Here is an 8244-nt window from a genome sequence, read left to right as displayed (position 1 = left end):
CAGTGTCACTGGCCCTCATATGTGGGATCCGAACCGGGGCCCTCTGGCGTCCCAAGCCAGTTCTTAACCATCACGCCACTCGGCCGGCCCAGCAATGATATTTTTCACTTCTGGATGTTTTAGGGTTTTTTTCCCTCAAAAATGGTTGGTAGTTTTTAGTCTCTTATTCCTGGAATCCTTTATTTTTTTGGATTCTATTATTCATTTCTTTAAATATTTCATTTAACTTCATTTCCTTATCTGATCATTTAAATATCTGAATCCTTTAGAGTCGAAGTCTATTTATTTTGCTTAATCTCGCAGGAGAGTGAGTGTGGATTTCCCCCAGTATGTTGGTAACTTTTAAAATTGGGAATTCAAATTTAGTTGAATCTGATCTTTGGGAATCCTGAGATCAAAATTGAAGATGTTTTCCCTGGAGATGATTTGCACTCAGTACTATTGGGGCCACCACCAACGTGGGATCACTTTAGTCACACTTGGGAATTCAGGATTAAGCATGGGAGTCACAGATTCAGCTTGTCCCCAGTGTTGGAAGCCTCAGTCTTCCAATCTTCCAAGTCCATAGTGACAGAGGCAACTCGTCTTACCGCTCCCTGCTCTGGTTTCAGCTTCACCTCACCCTGCTTGTCAAATTCTTAAGTGTCCTGCTGTGCACTGCTACCAGATAGAGCATTTCTTAATCTTATTTGATCTGAAAGTTTCTTTCTTTTTTTTTTTTTTGAGGACTAATTTTAAGATCTAGTTTTCCAACGAACATCCCTTGAGCAATACTGTTCTACTTCAATCCCTTCATTTTATAGGCGAGAAAACTGAAGCTATGTGACCGGTGCTGTGTTTCACAATGAGCCGGTGTTGGAGCCAGGGGAAAATCCTTTACGTCATAAGACCAGAGTGCTTTCTAACCCTGGAAAGTTCCATAAGTGGAACACCCATTTCTTCCCTGGTGAAAATGTTCCTGTAGGTGATGTGTCTCAGCATTAGACACATTTCTAAGAACTCACTATCTTGGCGCAGATATTTGTTAAAATATGTAAGTAAAATCTTATATTGTTTTGTTTGAGGGAGGGAGAACTGAGATTGATGTTATTAACAATAAAAGGTATAGATATTGCTCTTGGTTAGGGATATATGCTGTGTAGTTTCCCTGTGTAGTTAGGCTGGGTGAGTTAGGAAGATATTTGTATATTCTAGGGTATTGCTGTTGAAAAACAGAGGAACGAGGCATTAATAATAAGTTCATGGCCCAATTTATCCACATGAAAGCCTTTGAATTGAAATGTGCATTATTTAACAGCCCTCTTCTTTGACATACATTTGGGATACTGGTGATTTAATTTGGGTACCTTGGATTTGAAATGCCATCTTTAATCTGCGTTCCCATTTTAAGCCTCATTCCTTTAAAAAAACCAGTATTTATAACTCAAAATTTTACTGAATCTTGCATTTCAATTTCTTGTCTACAGGTACTTTGCTTAAGCTTTACACATATTTTTAAGGCTTCTGTTGGTAGTTTTCCCTGCAAATAGATATGTTATCATTGTTATAACATAATATACAGTTAGTATTGAATTGAAATTTGAACCTCTTTATCTCTCACTCACTGAATTATAGAATATGGAGTTTGGAGGATTCTTAAGTTGTAAAGTCTAAGTTTATGACCTCAAATTCTGAAATAACCTCCAAGCAAGTGATATAGACCCTTTGCTCTTTGGCAATATTTTTTTCATTTATCAAGTAAGCATTTTTATTGCATATTTATGAAGTTCTAGGCATTATGATGTATACATATAAAACAGTCCCTGCCCAAAAAAGCTTGTAATTGTGTGTGGGACTGACAAGCAAATGAACAATTAGAGGCCAGTATGAAGCATTTGGGCAGCTGTATGTGCAAAGAGCAGCTGAAACAGTTAAAGAGAACGTCTAAACTCTGTGAGATATAAGAACTGTCTTCTGAAATGACTATACAATCAGCTCTATTCTCACTCCTTCTAAAGAGTCACCCTCTCTTTAAATTCTTTGCCAATCCATCTTCTTTTCTGTTAGGCTGATTTTATATTTCTGAAACAACTATTGAGCAAGAACTCTGTTCTATTCTCATTTTTGTCAACTTCCCTCACCTTTTCTCACCTACAATGATGATGGTGGGGGGTTGTGCTGTAGAAGAGCTGTCCTTTTTGTTCAAAGCAAGTTCTATTTGTCTGGGTCCCCTCAAAACTATCCTGCAACCCAGTCTCCTCTCCCACTGGGATCCTGTTCTCTTGCTCCAAAACTCACACACACACACACACACACACACACACACGTACACACGTGCTCACTCCATCCTGTTCCCTTCTCTCATACCACAGGATATGATACACTTGTTGACAGTGAGTATCTAGCTTCTCTCTTTAAATGACTTCCCCTGAGTCCATAAACATTAGATTATCTCCCATTTTGAAATAAACAAAACAAGAACTTAATCCTTTTCCTTGGCCCTTGTTCCTTCTGTGTTCTGTCTTGCCCCCCTTCCCTCCACAACTTAAAAAATGGTCATTGCTCCTGCTCTGTCCTCCCAGCTGTTCTTCTCTCCTGTGTGGCTTCTGCCCTTACCCTAACCCTGAAATTCATCTCATAGAAATCATCACAACCTTCTAATTGACTGTAGATTATTTCCAGTCTTCACCCTACTTGATGCTCTTGCTGAATACACTCTCTTTTTTTTTTTTAAGAGTTTATTGGGGAATTGGGGGAGGGGAACAGCATTGGGGAATCGGTGAAGGGGAACAGACAAGCTGCTATCCTTTTGTTCTTCAGTCTAGTTGTGGAGGACGTCGCTTCACTGGCCCATGTTGGTATTGTGATCACTGTGCTCTTCCCAGGTGAGGCAGTCACTCGCCGGCCATTGGACTGCCGCTCACTGCAGCTCACGAAAGCTCATGCCGGCTGCCGGCCAGCCCCACTGCAGCCTACGCCGTCGCCGGCAACTCACAGCAGCCCAGCTCCAGGTCAAGCTGTTGTTCACCATCTTAGTGGTAGAGGGTGCAGCATCACTGGCCCTCATGTGGGATCCGAACCGGGGCCCTGCTGCTCAGAGCTGGCGTCCCAAGCCAACTCCTAACCAACGTGCCACTCAGCCGGCTTGTGAATACACTCTTTTTAAAGTGCTCACTTACTTGATTTTGTAATACACCGACTCTGTTTTCATCCCATCTAACTGGTTGTTGTTTATCAGTCTCTTCTGAGGAAATTGATAAGATTTTCTAAAATTTATAGGGAAATGAAAAAAGAGTTATAATAACCAAAGCAATTTTGGAAAAAAAATTGGATGATTTATACTATGTGATTTCAAGATTTACTCTAAAGGTACAGTAACCATGTTGATGTGGTACAATGTTAAGTATAAGCATAAAGATCACTTGAAGAGAATGGAGTCCAGAAATAAATCCATAATCCATGGTCTGCTGATTTTTTGAAAAGGTACCAAAGTGAATCCATAGGGAAAGGAATCTTTCCAACAAATGGTTCTGGAACATTTTGACATCCAAATGCAATGAAATAAAACTCAATGCTTACTTCATACTGTATAGAATAAATATGTAACTAAAAATGAATCACTGACTAAGAGCAATAGCAAACAGCTGCTAGAAGAAAGCACAGGACAAATTGTGACCTTAGGTTAGGCAAAGATTTCTTAGATATGATACAAAAGTAATGAACCACAAAAAATTAAAAGTGGTAAATTTGATTTCATCAAAATTAAAACTTTTGCTTTTCAAACTCCACTGTTAAGAAAATGAAAAGACAGGGTACAGACTGTGATTTACAAAACCTATAATTGATAAAGAACTGTAGGAGCTCTTACTACACGATAATAAGAAGACAACCTGATTTAAAAATGAGCAAAGTGTATGAACAGATAGTTCCCCAAAGAAGATATAAAAAATGGAAAAGCAGCACATGAAAAAATCCTCAACTTCATTAGTTATCAGGGAAATGAAAATCAAAACTACGAGATGTTGCCATATAGCTCCTTAGAATGGAAGAGATTAAAAAGACCTTAATCTCCCTGACAATACAGATGTTGGCAGGGATATGGAGCAACTAGAACTATCATACTATCTGGTGGTCATGCAAAATAGTATTGCCACTTTTGGAAAAAGTTGCACCATTATTTTTGTTTTTAAAGTAAAACCTATATTTATTCTAAGATCCAGCAATGTCAATTCTAAGTATTTACCCAAGAGAGATGAAAATATATGTTTACACAAAGATATATTATTGTTCAAAGCAATTTTGTTCATAAAAGTCCCTAATTAGAAAGAAGACAGTGTACATCAACTAATGAATGACAAGCATGTGTGTTCCATCCAGTGGAAAACTCAGCAATTTAAAGAAATGAATTATTGATGCATGCCCCAACATGGATGAATCTCTGAAGCATTACGCTTAGTATGGAAGCCAAGCACAAAAAATTATATGTTGTATGATGCCATTTATACAAAATCCTAGAAAAAGAAAACTAAGACACAGAAAACAAATCAGTGATTGCCAAGGGCCAGATTAGAGGTGGATGATTGACTGTGAAGGGGCTGGAGGAAATGGTATGGGTGATGAAATTTCTATTATTTTGATTGAGGTGTTGGCTGTACAGCTTTATATTTGCCACACTTTTCAAATTTTACATTGAAAATTGGTATATATATATATTTATATATATATATATATATAACTTAGGTATATATATATATACACACTTAGGTAAGGTATATATATATATAATAAAAGGTATATATATATATTTATATATATATATATATATATATATATAACTTAGTCCTATATTAAATTGATTTTTTAAGAAATGCTGTGAGAATGTACCTGGAATAGTGTTGGTTGGTTGGTTGGTTGGTTGGTTGGTTGGTGGTTGGTTGGTTGGTTGGTTGGCAGGCTCGAAGTCTTGTAGGAATTGTTGGATTTTGAGAAGCAGAAGTTGACTGGGAACTCTATGAGGAGTCTTTGTTGTGTACCACTGTATATCCAGGCTGTTTCACATTGCTTAGTAGAAACTGATTGACTGAGTGAAGAATGATAGTCTCCCCAGGAATCATAGAATGAAGATTAGGCACACAGAAGGAGCTGTGTGAATTTCCAGAGTCTGGCAGGATGAGGCCAGGAAAGGAGAAGAAGCTAATTTGCGTAGAGACCTGAGTGACACAATTATGCATATTAGCTTCATTCTGATGACAGCAGTGTTATAGTCTGTCAAAAATAAACAGATAAATACATAATGTTACTTTAAAGAGGAAAAAAAGACACACAAACAAAATCCTCTGGCATCAATATGAATGGAGGTCTGACTGAGGGGATAATCTAGGGTGAGGGAGAGCATTTGAGAGGCTATTGGGATGTTCTGGGTTACAGGAAGGCGCAAATGCAGTGGAAATGAACATAACCAAGGCCTTGACGGTATCTTTCCTTTTTGTGGACTTTTTATTTGTGCCCAGTCTTTTCTTTTTAAAGACAATTTTTTTCTGATTATCAGAGTAATCAATACCGAAGAATTAGAAAATTAAATGCAGAAGAAAATTAACATGTCTATTCTATCAACTTTGAAATTTTAGTGTAATACTTTTGACCTGTGTGTCCATTTATTTGTGATTGTATGTGTATAGTTTTAAAACAAATATGAAGATTGAATTTACACAATTTTAAAGTTGGAGAACTGCAGCTTTGGGGGTTTTAAGTAGTTTCTGCTTTCTAGATAGACCTTCCCTTTGAATGCGAGGAGATATCCTCCATCCTAGTGAAAGTCCTGAATTGCAGGGACTTTACCCAAGTGGAGAAGTTTAGACTGAGAGGTTCTGTTCTGTGTAATAAAAAATTGGTAATTGGTGTAATGTAATTTGTCCCTTTAGACTTGGGCCTATAGGCCTGCAGTCACAGGCATTGGCTCTGGGGCCAGACTGGTTTTAATCCTACTTCCATCATTTACACAAAAATGACTTTGGGTGGGTTAGGTAATTTCTAAGTTTCACGTTCTCCCTCTCTAGAATAGGGATAATGCCTAGCTCAGTACTGTCCTGAGGATTATATGAAATAACCCATGCAAAATGCTTTGTACTTAGTAAGTGCTCAGTGTTAGCTACTGTGATGATGGGAAATGCTCTTTCCGTTATTAAAGGAAAGTGGCAAGTTCAACAGAAAGCTTACTCTGAGAGCTTGTGGGTCGCAATCCTCTTGTTGTTCTTGGTCTCAACTCTTTTGGCAAGAATGTGTTCTAAAGAGAGACTGGAAACCCCATAGACTTCCCTCTTTTCAAGAGTGCTGACAGACCCATGGGGGATTGAGGCATGTCTACTTTAGATTCTGTAGGTTATGCCACTGAATGGTATCCGGCTGGCCAGGAACCTGAAATGTGGGGTGTCTGGTGTGGTCCTTGTATTGTTAAGAGAATCTGTAGGTATGTATGCTAGTTACATCAGAGAGTTAGCGAGGTCACATATTTCTTGAGGAAATAATTGATCTACATGTGATTTATATATTACCCGCTTATATAAAAGGCTTTAAGGTTGTTCATAAACAAAAACAATGCAAAGCTAAAGGGCAGGGGATGGGTGTTATCAGGGAGCGAGGGTGAAACAATTCTCTCCAACATGGTTAGAAGAGTTGAACATTGAATCGACCTGGGCTTGCATGCTGACTGTTTTCTAGCTAGGCAGCTTTAGGAAAGTTACCACGCTTCTTTGCCATGGATGACATGAATTGAAACTACCTTGTCAAACTGTTGTGACTAGTAAATAAGGCAAGTTAAGAAATGCGGTGAGTAGGTTGGCGCCTGTGGTTTGCTCTTCTCTTACTCCTTACCCTTCTCTATGTGAGCCTGAATTTAGCTCAGAGTTTCCTGGAAGCTAAGGCAAAAACAAAAATAAGTACTCAAAAAAAAGTCAATATCTAATACAAGATCAAATAATTGTTATCAAAGACCCTGGCTTTGAATTTTGGAAAAACTGGCCATATATATATATATATATATATATATATATATATATATATATATATGACATCATAAGCACCTACTATTAATATATATTTATAGAAGATAAATTTGGCAATTTCTCATATCGACCCTCTTTAAAAGCTGAGGGCATGCCATTAAATCTTAATTCTGTGAAGGCATTTCTAAAGGAAGCTGAGATAATTTGCTCTGAATACACTGCTTCTCAACAGTATCACCTAATGCAAGAATAAAATTAGAAATTCTAAAAATTGTGGATACTTAAAATGACCTTTAAGTTTATCTTGAATATTAGCTCTCTCAAGTTATCCTTTGGCCAATGCCAGACTGTCCGTCAGTTGAATTTCGTGCTGCTTATTCCTATAACAGATGGATTTATTCTGGATTTTTCATGGTCATGACAGCAGACTGTGTCCCATTGTGAGGAGTAGGGTAACATGATTGTTTTGAGAATACAGATTTTAAAAAGGTTTGAATTTAAGTTTGTGGGTGATGTCAACTAATTGAGGTGGGAGATGCTGCACTGGGCAAGGTTCCATCCAGGCTGTTCATTTCATTTTAATTTGTACCTCAAGGTATATCATGTTATAGGGGAGAGAGCATGGCTTTGTGGTCAGACTGATGTGGGTTTGAATTCTGGCTCTGCCAGCTGCTAGCCGTGTCACCTTCAGCAACTTATTTCCCCTTTCACTTTTTGGAGCCTTTACTTCCTCCAGCTGTAAAAAAAAAATACATAAATAAATTTAAAAAATGTGATCAGAGAAACTTAGCTTGCAGCGTGTTGGTGAGAGTGAGAGGACGTATTGTGAGTAAATGGTCTAGCACAGTTCTGAGTATTGAGAGTGAGCATGTGAACTTGGGGCTTGTTCAGTTTCCTAAACTCTGATGCTCCATTCAGACAGGAAATATTTTGTGTTACAGTTTAAACATGGACGAGCAGAGACTGCTGGTCCTTTGGAACGTTCTGTCCTCTCAGTCTCAACTTTCTTAAGAAAGTGTTTACTTTAGTGATATATACGTTGATTTTAAAAATGAAAATGATGAATAAATAAATGACTAAATAATTAACACTGGTTGTCCCATTGTTGCTGTAATAGGTAAAATTGCCCTAGATTTATTTCATAGTTTGTTGGCTAATAGTGTGAAATTGTAATAATAAGTGGGTTTGGCTATTTACCTATCAGGTTTCCTTAGTAAAGTCATTGTCAGTGTTAGTTATTGAGTATTTTAGAATAAATTTTCTA

Source organism: Hipposideros armiger, unplaced genomic scaffold, assembly GCF_001890085.2.
Source record: "Hipposideros armiger isolate ML-2016 unplaced genomic scaffold, ASM189008v1 scaffold_120, whole genome shotgun sequence".
Taxonomy (NCBI): Eukaryota; Metazoa; Chordata; class Mammalia; order Chiroptera; family Hipposideridae; genus Hipposideros; species Hipposideros armiger.
The sequence above is the reverse complement of the archived record's forward strand: the minus strand, read 5'-3'. Positions refer to the sequence as shown.